We start from the raw sequence: 13,753 nt of genomic DNA, 5'->3' as shown, positions 1-13,753 counted from the left end.
ATGAAAGACTTATAAAAAAAGATAGTATGCCAATATCGAAAAAAAAAAAATAATGTGCCAATATCAGAACAAAACACCTTCTACAGCAGCTGAACTTTCATGTAGAAGAAAAATATATACAGTGGAAAAAAGTTAAATAAGAAATTAATTATAAACCATATTAAGTTCACTCTCGACGTGGTTTGGAAGTTACATAAGCCGTTGCGCCTCAGTGGCGGGGTTGGTTTGGTGTGTGCTTCTCACCTCGGTGGTCGCGGGTTCGATTCTCGGCCATCCCATTGAGGAGTGAGAGAGGTGTATTTCTGGTGATAGAAGTTCACTCTCGACGTGGTTCGGAAGTCACGTAAAGCCGTTGGTCCCGTTGCTGAATAACCACTGGTTCCATGCAACGTAAAAACACCATACAAACAAACAAACATAAAGCCGTTGGTAAGGTTGCTGAATAACCACTGGTTCCATGCAATGTAAAAACACCATACAAACAAACATATCAAGTCTTGGTAACAATTGTAACCCAGAAATTTTCCTAATTAAGATAACTTAACATGATATATCACAAGGTGTCCGACTGGTCTTAGGGAATCTCACGAAGACTGCACTGACCAATGTCAGTCTTGTTATGGCAAGTCCCAGGTGTTGTTGGATATTTTGTGATTATCTCAAAGATTAGAATGAAAGAGAGAGAGAGAAAAGTCACCACTACAATAGCATTTCACCTGAAACACATTCCAACTTAATGGTATTCATATGTGCAGACAAAACCAAAATGACAAGAAATTGACCTTGCTGTTGGCTGGGGGTTTCAGTAGCAAATACGTACCTAGAACTACATCGTACCCCAATCTTAGGTAGCTATTATTATTATTATTATTCAGTCGAGACGACCCCCATTCATATGGAACCCCATCAAAGGGTGGCCATTGACTTGAAATTCAAGCATCCTAAGAATATTGTGTTCATTAGAAAGAACTGACAGAAGGTAATGGGAAACACAGAAAGAAGAGTTCAATTTTTAGAAAATAAAGTTAAATATGCATATTATCAAAATACAAGGTGAGCTGTTTTAGGGTAGTACTGTTTTGGGGTAGCACTGCATCTACACTAGAAATTTCGAGGTTCCAACCTCACAAAATCCTTATGGAGACTTTCACAGGCTCCACAGCCCAACAGTGTAAGGAATAAACAACATGACAATTTCTGAGCTTGGCCCATGTCACTCCGTGAAATAGGTTCCTTTAGCACTATTTCTAAGGTATTCACTGGGCGACACTGGTCCTTCGCCCAGAAATAGATTTTTCCTACGTCAAAATCCCTTAATTCCTTCCCACTCCTTGTTTCCTTCATTGACCTGGATGGATGATTGTCGGATAACTCATGAGTGGCTTGACTTTATTATTCACCCTTCATAAAACATGAAGCAAGGTTGGTGTGATCTCAAGCAAGGTTGGTGTGATCTCAGACTGGTCGCTCAAGGGGAAGGAACTTTGCCTATACTCTGTTTCTTTCCACCTGTCCATCAGCCTGTGGTGTTTGCGCATGGTAACACTGCGTCCCGGGCTTTAAATAATATCCTATTTCCAATATTAAGGTGTAATTCACATACAGTAAATTATTAAAACACTTTTCAGTTGTAAATATACACCAAGATATCCTTTTATTTACCTAAAACTTACACATAGCGTAACTATTTAAAGCCCGGGACGCAGTGTTACCATGCGTGACCGCCACAGGCGGATGGACAGCTGGAAAAAAACAGAATATAGATCTAAGTATTAGTTTGGGCCATAAGAAAGAGGTATAGTCACTCATATAAGTTCATTGATGTCTCTGGGCATAGAGCTGAATTCCATCCAACCCCTTTCTGGACAACAGGTCTGTAGAGGGATGTAAGACGGGCACACACCGAAACTTTCTACAGCAGAGTTAGGTAGTTGAACACAAGGTCCTTTAAATATACTGAGAGTATATTTAAAGGACCTTGGTTGAACATTTGGCCAGTTTCGCACTCCCAGACATGTCATCCAGAAAGGGGTGACATGGAAATCTCTCTTGAACACCCGGACATCCAGGAACTTATGAGTGACTGTGCATCCCACTTTTAAGTGTAGCTTCACAGTTGGCAGGGTTAAAAAAAAAAAAAAAAAAAAAACTAATAAATACTGTGCATTAAGTAATATCTAATGAATACTGCATTAAATGCATCAAATGTTGAACACCAAGAAACTAAGACAGGAGTGTATGGTTGGTGGGCACGATGGAATCTGGGTACTGTACCACTGATACTGCTTGAATTATCAGAGACTGAAGTGCCATCCTTTCCTGATTGTTGAAAAGAGTTGTTTAAACCCTAAGATCTCTTCAGTAACCCTACGGGTGGCTGGCTACCTGCTATTCTTCGTCCCTTCAGAGAAAGTAGTAGTATTCCTGGATTTGGGTCTCGAGTGTCTTATATTAGCTTCATCTACAGTGTGTGTGTGTGTGTGTGTCTGGATGAATTGACCCAGTTCCTGTACTCCTGAATTCTAAGGTCTGAGAGGAATGGAGAGAGATACCATCTTGCCACTCCTTGATGAAAAAATTTGAACATTCTAAAATGTCCTTTCTAATAAATACGACCAGAGCTTGAAGCCACATAACAATGTCACACTAAAACTTACCTGCCAGGTAAAAGCAGGAAAACATCCACAGAATGGTGGTACTACAGTGCCAGTCAGCTGTTAAACCTGAGAGAAGGAAAAGAATCAAGGTCAACGGGAGATAACTCATTCAAGAGACCGTGAAAAGAAATGGGCTCTGAACAAAACGGCCGCCTAGACGCAAATCCAGACAGGAAAATAAAGCCAGACAGTGAGGGAGGCGGGATTACATCATGAAAAAACAATGGGAACATCAGCACAACAGTAAAAAAGAAAAAAAATGACTGGTACACGTTTAAGTGATTGACCGGGAATTTAAATGGTTGTCAAAGTAAAATGGTGTACCTATACTTCCAATGGTTTTTTTTTTTATAGGAATTCTAAAAGGAATGAATTATTCTATAACTTAAACTTCGACAGAAAGTGGAAGTTATAAAATCATACACAATAATACATTAATAAGCAGATAAATAAACCGAGTAAAATGAAATAAAATTAGTAAGGGAAAAAAGAGCAGTCGGTTCATCCCCTGAAAAAAAACTTAGGAATGAGAGTCTTCTATCCATAGAAAACGAAATAAGGTAAACTCAAGAAATCCTGATCCCTAGGCACCTGAAATAATGTTACAATTGGAACGATGGACGATCAATACAGATAAGTAACTATCGGAACACAGAAAAAAAAAATCCTACAATGAAAATCAGAGAGCCTAAAAACATTTTAGTTTCATAAAACTGGGGAAACTTGAATAAATAATGACTACCCAATCTTGAAATCACAGAAATCAATTTCCCTTTGAGGGATTTAGTAACCATTGCTTTGAAAAATGTAACTACCACCAATTCGTACAGCTCACATTCACATCATTTCAGCACGTGTCTCCAACAAGATAATAAAATTTTAGGTTGATGGTATGAAGTTTCTTACTTTAACCCTAAAAATTCCGAAATATCAAATGACTTAAGTTTTTGGTCTCTACCGTAGTACTGTTTTTACCTGCTTGAATGTTTCATAGTGCCGTATTGATTTGATTTGTTCTCGAATGCTACTGCGTGTTTGTAATAGCTTCAGCAACACCATACCAAACACATTTGCTTCAAGTTTCAAAGCCGTGTTTCAGTACCGTAACATGGCAATCAGAAAACTTTTTTCGGCTAGTGTTTAATGTCTTGTAACAGTTTTTTTTTATTGTAATTTACCTTTCATCTTGTTCTTTATTTTCCCATTCTTTCATCAACAAAGCGCGAATAGAAGATGACAGAACGCACGTGCTGAGAAACATAACAATATGGCATACAACGGTTAATTATACAGTTTTGTTTTTTTCCATCTGTCCATCAGCCTGTGGTGGTCGCGCATGGTAACACTGAGTCCCGGGCTTAAATAGTTACCTTATGTGTAAGTTTTAGGTAAATAAAAGGATATCTGGGTGTACATTTGCAACTGAAAAGTGTTTTAATAATTTACTGTTTGTGAATTACAACGTTAATGTTCGAAATAGGATGTTATTTAAAGCCCGGGACGCAGTATTACCATGCGCAAACACCACAGGCAGATGGACAGATAAAAAAAAAAAAAAAAACAGAGTATAGGCTCTAGGAACTAGGACTAGCTAGGTAAATGATAATGCGTGTTTTTGCTTTCTTTCGTTATTTTTTCAACACTCATCGTCACGCTTCTGTAGTTTGCTTTGCTTCGTTGCAAATCGTATGCTTTGGTTCGTTACAAATCCGATAAGTTATCGAAACAAAAAAACATAATCCTGAAACATCTACGATTGATGTACACTAGCCCAAAGACACCCAATCTGAAAACGTCTCTTTCAGCATTGCCTCCATCTGATGTGCTTATATAGTCTGCTTCATCCCTATCTTAATACCGAGCCAGCTAGAGCATCCCCCTCCAAATACAACTATATAAACTAGCCACATCTACCCGCCCTGCAGTTTTACCATCAATCTTGTCTTTGTTCACATGCTACCAAGCCTAAATATGCCCCTCTCGGGATATTTTTTTTTATGTCAATTCCCTTTCTGACTTTCTGTATTCTCTTCTGATATGGGCCTAGAAAGCCTGTGGAATTATATGAAAAAAGGACAAGAAAAGTAGATATAGGCTACATGAATGCTTCTTAGTCCAAGGTCAGGACACACACACACAAACCTGGATTAACCTTACCTAATAAATAACTTTACATGGCAAACACTACACTATATCCACAGAACACGGCGGCCAGACTGCGCCTATATAACCTCACAACAACACGGGAACTCTACCTGAATAACCTACAATCATGCCTAACCTACAACAGTTAAGACACTTCTAATCGGGCATCCTTTAACTACTACGTCTAACCTAGGGTAGGCTGTCTTACCCACAGATTTCCTTCAAAGACCACCATACAAAGGAAGGTTTTACTGTTCTATGATTGCTTCAATTGGTACCCCACAGCCCCTACAACAAAATTTAACATTAGGAATGGTCGAATGATATGGCCATTTTTTTGCGTCTTATTTCATAGGGAATAGGCTAAAAGGGGGAAGGTGACAGCTTGGATTCGTTGGATATGGGCATAAACAAGTCCTATATTTCCCGTAACATTATTACGTACCTTTTTTTATGAACAATATACTTAGTGAAAGTAAAATACTGTTAAAGACGGCTTTCACAGCAATCCAATTCTGCGTATGAATAGAGAATAGTTGTTATCGCAGTGTCAGGCAAGTGAGGCAACCAGTTGCACTGCGACTGAATCGGTTTCTTGGGTTCTTGTTTAGACATTTAGAATCACCCATATCAAGGCGATTATCTCTCTTTTTTTTTTCCATCTGCTTTTGCACCATGACAATCTGAATTGTCCTCCAACTTCTTTGTGAAAACTGAGAAAAAAGAAAAAAAAATCACCTGGATGATGAGGGCATGTAAGAGATCGGTCGTATGAAACCAGGTGGGCACGATCGAGTATATATACCAGGGCGGATGACAAAAAAAATGCATATAAAAAATAAGCATTATGATCATCATAGCAAGGTCAAAACTATTTGATGGAGAAGAAACAGTTACAGTATATAGGTATGGCTGGTCAGATTTTGGTTGATTATATTATATAATATGGTTACAAACCAGCACAATATTTTGTATTTATGCTTAGTAATTGTATGTGAAGTAGCTACTACTCACGTAGGTCTAATGACCTCATACCAAGGGTAATAATAAGGTGGGAGGTCTCACACTGCGCTAATAATCGCCGTGAATGCCTCAAGGCCAGACTGATTGCAAAATAATAACAATAATAATAATTCCTATTTAATAGACTCGACGTTGATATAATATATCTAAACGTTAACGGGTTCTTGTGGGTTAGAACTAGACCCATGCTACTCCGTAGGGAGGAGGATAGTTCAAGTTCACCCAGTCTTCCTGGTCTGTCGTGAAGACGCCATATAGATCTAAACTGATTACGATGTGATCATGCGGCCAAACTGCGGTTAGATTGTTTTATGACATTTTATTTTAAGGATCTCAGTTCCAAAATTAAGCTAAAAATTAAGAAATAGTGGAAACCCCCCAGAATTTCAAACACACTGGCATGAATGTGCACTTGTTGATCCACCGTTGCTGCGAAACAAACAAATGACAAACACATACGCAGAAAGAGCTCTCTCAGCGCGCACCCCCCCCCCCCCCACCCCCCCCCCCCCCCTCTCTCTCTCTCTCTCTCTCTCTCTTTCTTTCCGTAAAACCTAGAGTAATGTACAATCAATTCTAAGCATTTGATAGCTTTCGAATTTTAAAAATAATCGAGAGATCTTTCTGTCAGTATGTTTTTTGTTGTCTACGGATACCACTACTCTCCCTTTCCAACCGCCCCACCACCGACTCTCTCTCTCTCTCTCTCTCTCTCTCTCTCTCTCTCTCTCTCTCTCTCCACAACCGAGCACACATGAAAGGACTGAAAACAAAATAAGATTGTACGCCAAGAAAATTAGATGCTATAGGAAAGTAGGTGACCGGATACCATTGAGTCTTTTCTCGTTAGTTGCACAAATGGAGGAATTCAGTTGCTTAATTAATCATATGAGTAGGTTGCTGACACTGTTTCGCTGGTATTGGGGCCAGAACTGAAGCCAAGTAAGTTTATTGGCGTTCCCTAAGGATTAACCCCCACTCTTTTCCTTCTCCCTGCATTTTTTTCCTGCTGGTCTTGGGTTGTCTAGTCTTTTAGGAATGGAATGGAATGGAACATAAAATTTAGGCAAAAGGCTGAAAGGGAAAACGAGAGTAGAGAGGTAGTACAGCGAAAGCAATGTAAGTGGTTGAAGCCAGGGACTGAAGGGCGTTTGCAAAGAGCCTTACGTATTGCCTGCAGTGCGTCCTGTGAGGCGAACTGAAGGCGTTACCCGCCCGCCTGCCTACGTGGCCTTTTCCATTAGTACGAAGAACCACCAGCCATTAAGAAGACACTGTTGGATTGTGATAAACCTCAAGAACTTCAGAAACTTGTGCATACATATTATTATTATTATTATTATTATTATATTATTATTATTATTATTATTATTATTATTATTATTATTATTAGCAACAATACGAGGGATACCCCAAGAAAATCCACAGAAAGCACACTCACTTTTCACGTCTCACGAAAGCGGTAATTATGACCTGTTTGGAATGTAGGGTTGCCGTTTTGAGGAATTTCGTCTATTAGTGTTGCTTTCTGGTGACATCTGGCAACACTCCGTGGCTTTCCGACCACAGGCCACGGCAGTGAAGAAAAAAATTCTTCACTTTGCCTTTTTATGCTTTATTATGAAAGTAAAGATATAAAACATATCCTGCTTATTTCTACAGATGAATTTTATTGAAATCCTTTCCTTTTCTTCGTCAAAAATACTTTATATTAAGTTTGTGACGTGTAGTTTTCTAACATCACGGAAAATAATTCTGCATCGGAAAATACGCACTCTAACCATTAAATCATAAATAAAGTAAAAAAATCAGATGAACTGCCTATGGTAACACTGCTGAAAGCCAATGTTGTGAAGAAAAAACGGCATCACTGTAAATTAAATGGAATGTAGCTTTAGTTTCCTAGACTCAACCTAAAAGGTCATACATACGCTTTCCAGACAAGGCTCCTAAACACGTTTTTGATCGTGGTCATAAAGAGCTGATGAGCAAATAAACGAAAACTGCATCAAAATCCTGATGAAACTGACAGAAACCAAGCTAAAAATAACATGTACTAAATTAGCAATTGCTGAGTCGAGAAATAAATCAAGAGATAATTGGGCGGAGAAACATAATTAAAATTCTACTCATCTTGCGGAAGTCTCAAGCATTTATTTATTTATTTATTTATTTATTTATTTATTTATTTACTTCTCTAAATTCAGTGAGCAACGAAAATTTGGACTATGTCTCGGTTTACTTCCTACAGTATGAAGTATTGTTAGTTGTTACCAATTGTCATTCGAGGTAGTAGAGTATTCAGTTCTTGATCAACTGTTTGCTCTGGTAAATATCGTATATTCATTCAATTTCCCTCAATTTTATCAGATCTTTTGCTGTTTCCTTTCCATTACGCCCTTCCCACACTGCCATCCATTATTCTATTCACTCAAGCAAACCCTACTGTTATGGCCACATGAGCCTGGAAGGTTCAAATTTCGCTCTCAAGCATGCTAGACACATCTCTGAAGCCAAGGTAATGAGGGGTTATCGGTCAGGGCTAAATGCGATCTTTTATAAGGGTGGGCGGACGCCATCTGCAGGTGGGTATTCATATTTTGGTCATCCTTCTCAGTGTTCAGGATGGCAGGCAGGCTGGAAAGGGTTCCTGGTGACGCAAGTGGCTCTGGGGTCACAATGAACTCCTTCTTGAAAGCACAATGTGTCACCTGAGCAGAAGGTCTAATCTTGCTTCCTCTCCTCTTAGTCTCGCCAATTAGGCCAAGTGGTCTCGTTCTGCTGACGACACCTCGACGTCAGTTCACCGTTCTTTCCGGAAGTCTGTAACTTACTGTGGCACAAACACAACACCCTCTAGCTGCAAGTGTCATTTCAAGAAGCTGCTGATTTATCCCGTAAACACGATGTTAAGTTTTGCTGTTTAATGTCCACTTAACCTGTATTTGGTTATTGTGTATGTAGCGTGAATAGTGAGACGTAGCCGATAGGGTTATCAGTTTATTTCGATGTTATTAGTTCAAGTAGGCAACACTTACAGACGTCTGGAAACTAAGGACATAAATCCTGGAACACACTGACGCTGCCTGTTGCCATAAATAGAAATGTCCTTCTCATCCTTTTCTTGGTTTAATCTTTATATTCTTGAGGGCAAGAGCTAACATAAGTTTCTTTTCATATAGTTACAGTAAAGGTAAAATTATGAGAACATGAAAATCAACAGGTCTTTGGGTTAAAGTAGGAACATTCAGAGTATGCCTCATACGAGTCCACACTGCAGTCTGCAGCTCCTCTGCTCTTTGGCGTCTTGTTCTTGCTGTAGGTGGGCGACTGGGCCGCAGCAGCTGTGCTCTTGAGGTAGGAATCTGTGTCGAAGGAAAGCTGAAATCTGTCCAGGTCTCACAAGGTTAGAATTTCCGACAAGTCTACTACGATTCTTGGTGTTGGGTACATCATTAGTAGTACTATTGTAGGTTTTTATTTTGATGCACATTTTGTTTTTGGTTTTTTTCCCTATGATATGTTAAGGTACACGGACAGAAGTGTCAATCATTTTAACACTGATCTTGGCATCGTGTTTCTCAAAAACTTAATTTTGTCATTAGACCTTTAGCCCTTCCAATTAGACGTAAGACTGACGGGTAGTACTCTACTATTAGACTTCTGGATCTTCTATGCTCTGGAAGTAAGTTGCCTCGTGCAGTTGACATTTCCTGAAAATAATGAAACTTATACAAGGCAGTAACTTCAAATGGCTGTAGTTCTGTCATTAAAACCGAGAATGATAACGCTGTGCTCTCTCTCTCTCTCTCTCTCTCTCTCTCTCTCTCTCTCTCTCTCTCTCTCTCTCGTCGTATACAAACAATCTCACTAACACACACACACACACACACACGAAGTATAAATATGCAACCAGGAAGGGGCTGCATTTATTTTAATGGTCATAACATTCTTCGCAGCGATCGTAAAAAATCAGACAAGAAAAAAAAAAAAAAAAAGATGGCGATCGGTAACATAAGGCTAGACTGCACATTTTCACTCCATGGAGGACAATTTCATTCATGATCGTACGAAAATGATCATTATTCAGTCTTGGTGCCTAAGATATAAATGACAAACTGAAAATCAAAGGAAATGTTGTAGAAATGCAAAGAAGACCCCCGATATATTATAGTGCAACACAAGAGCCGCTGATGATGTTAGAGAACGACCTCACTCTTACGTAGTTCTATTTTGAACGAAGAGTTTTCAATCGTGAAAATAAATAAATATGCAGAGCGATTTGAGCAAAATCAGCCATGCCATTCTCCCCCAGTCACGGATCATTTTGTTATCTAACAGTTTTTACTCCATCACCATAGATAGGACACACACACACACACATACATACACACACACATCACACACCACACACACACCCACATATATATATATATAATATAATCTAATTATAAATATATATAATATATATATTATAATATATATATATATACATATATATATAATATATATTAAATATATATGTGTGTGTGGTGTTGTGTGTGTGTGTGTCACAGCAAATTAGCTGCGCAGTATACTGAGAAACTGCGTGACACAACAGACCGCACTGTGACCAATAAAGAGACAGCTGGAGAACATCTCGCCCAGCCCGTGAGAAAAAGCCAGTTACCCTTCCGACCAACCGGCCTTCAGAAAACGGCATCCCGCAAGGTCATCAGGCGTCTCTCTCTCTCTCTCTCTCTCTCTCTCGCTCTCTCTCTCTCTCTCTCTCTTCTCTCTCTCTCTCTCTCTCTCTCTTGGAGACTTCCTCATAACCGAGCGTTTGCGTGCTCTTTGATAAGCAGCGCGTTCGCAGTTGTTAAGTAATTGGTATGATCGGTGAGGATTTCGTTCGAGTGTTTTATTTATTTATTTTTATTTTTGTGTGTGGTTGAAAGAGTATAGGCTATTGACTGGGTAATTTGGGGGATGATTGGGGGTTCTGCAGTAGCAATGAACCTTTGGAATTATGTACGTACCCACGACCACACACACTTACGCACACACACACACCACGGAATTCATTTGTTATCCTATACACTGTCGTTGTTATCATTCGTGTTTTTGACTACTTCAAAGTACAGGATTTTTTAATATTTCAATTACATTTTTATCTATTTATTTATGTGTTAATTATATTTCTTTTTTAAGAGTAAGATCTATTATTCCTGTATTTCCGTTTGCATTTATGAGGACAACGCCTTTTTTTCCTAAATGTATGTGTATATAGTTTTCTTGTCCGCGTTATATCTCACATCATATGATTAAGCACTTTTTGGCCTTGCCGCCGACGTATCATTCATAAATATATATTAATCCTTTATAGCAAATAATATTCATGTAAATTAGCTTGTCAAGAAACACAAATCCGGGTCGGATCGTGTCAGTTCTGTATCAATGTCGGTCGCATACCAGTACATATCCACCCGCACACCTGTTTATAACCTGAGCTCACCTGTAATAAAGTATGTTACGGGCTGCTCTGTGAGCAAGAGCCCGTGCTGGCACAAGGCCAGCTTAATCAAAAACAACGTAATAAAGTTAGTATTGTTTCCACCTGCCTCTTTGTCATACCCTCACCCATTTCATCGTTCCTCATGAACACCGTAATATTCTCTGGTAGCTTGAATTTCAAGTCAATGGTCCTCTGCGGTGGGCTAGTTCCATATGAATAAGTCTAGTCTTCTAAATAATAATAATAATAATAATAATAATAATAATAATAATAATAATAATAATAATAATAATAATAATAATAGTTTGCTCAACTTGAGGTTGGATTGCGTCTAAGAACAACTTTAGGATGTCATCTCATTTAACAATACGTCATGAGCATCAAGAAAAAGTATGTTTCTTCTCTATAGCTCGAATAGAATGGACAGTGAAATATATTTTGGATGTAGCTACTGTCTACACATAAACAAGGATGAAATAGAAGAATCATAGCAAAACTTAGAAAGAATGGTAACCTGAAAGTAAAACGAATGGACAAAACAATCAAGAAAAGGTTTAGAGTAACGGAACAAAAAACAAAATTGTAATCGAAGATGAACACAGAAGGATTTTAAACATGAAGGCACCTGAAAACAGAAAGTGGAAATAAGGAAAGCCATAAGGACTATATATATATATATATATATATATATATATATATATATATATATATATATATATATATATGATGTATGTATGTATTTTATATATATACATATATATATATATAATCAATATATATATATATATATATATATTATATATATATGTAATATATATATTATATATATATATATATATATATATATATATCTATATATAGTGATGATATATATATTATGTGGTCAATTATTATACATCATATATATATATATATATATATATATATATATATATATAGTATATATAGATATATGATGTATGAAAATCGACCACATAATAGAAATATAAAACTAAAAGGTCCTCTTACGTATAAAAATGAGAATACACATATAGAAGACAACAAAATCACAACGGAAGGGTCCTTCGAAAATTGGTGACCATCGAATAATGGCTTTGAAATCACCAGACTGAATACTGAGTTTGCGGTTTTTATTTATCTATTATTTATCTAATTGTCTGTTCACTTATCTTTCTTTACGGACCTTCCACAGAGGGCTGGAGTTTCCAGGCAGATTCTCCAGACAGCAAGTCTTTGTACCGCTACAAATATTTCAAGGTTTTCTAAATTGAAATCTAATTTACCGCCTGGCTAATTTACGGCTTGGCTAATTTCACGTCAATTTCACGTCTTATTTGGTTCGAGGACGATAAATAATGTAAACATACAGACTTTTCTCTTAGTGGTACATGAAGAGTAGCTGTCTTAGATCAGAAAACAGTAACTATGAAGCTCTCAAAAACCTTTTTTTTTTTTTTTTTCAAAAACTGAATCGGTTTAAGATTCATAATGAAATGAATTTGCCAAAATAATAAATGAAAAACATTTATTTATTAATTTAAAGTGCACCGGTGTTATTTGAAATCACGTACAGACGTCTAACAGAACTGTTGTTAAGGGAGGATGGTATAATTCTTCTCGATGTATGAAGATAGTCAGACAGGTGACTTGTCAGCCTGAGAATTCAAGGTCGAGGTCTTACATATTCTTACTCAGGGAACTTCCACATCTTCAATCTTGTGTTGTGTCCTTTGTCTTAACGTTCAAGTCTCTTGTGCAAAATATCAGTTGTCAATAAGTCGTTGATTTTTTTTTTTTTTTTTTTTTTTTTTTTTTTTTTTTTTACAAACGTCACCTCTGCTCCTAGTTCCTCGGTGGACGAGTGCTTTTCGCGCTCGGCTGCCAATCCGGTAGTCCGAAATTCGAATCCCGGCTCGGCCAACGCGGAATCAGAGGAATTTATTTCTGGTGATAGAAATTCATTTCTCGATATAGTGTGGTTCGGATCCCACAATAAGCTGTAGGTCCCGTTGCTAGGTGACCAATTGGTTCCTAGCCACGTAAAAAAAAATATCTAATCCTTCGAGCCAGCCCTGGGAGAGCTGTTAATCAGCTCAGTGGTCTGGTAAAACTAAGATATACTTAACCTCTACACATGAGGTTAGCAGAAAAGAAACAAAATAATCCTCTCTAGTGTCAGGAGGTTTGACGATTCTGAAACCTGTAACTCTGGTACCAGCAGCGTGTTGATTTTTCCCAGCGAATGACACCTCTTCATGAAATTAAATCCGGCTACATGGTAAATTTTTCTAGGACCAAGTCCTGCAGGACTAGAGTGAGTTTTACAGGATTGAAATCTGAAGATCAGAAGACAAAAACGACGTCTTTTCTCTGAGCGCACCAAAAAGAAAATGAGTTACCTCGAGAAATGAGGTTTAAAAATTGCAAATGGCTG

Source organism: Macrobrachium nipponense, chromosome 9 (assembly GCF_015104395.2).
Source record: "Macrobrachium nipponense isolate FS-2020 chromosome 9, ASM1510439v2, whole genome shotgun sequence".
Classification (NCBI taxonomy): domain Eukaryota; kingdom Metazoa; phylum Arthropoda; class Malacostraca; order Decapoda; family Palaemonidae; genus Macrobrachium; species Macrobrachium nipponense.
The sequence above is the reverse complement of the archived record's forward strand: the minus strand, read 5'-3'. Positions refer to the sequence as shown.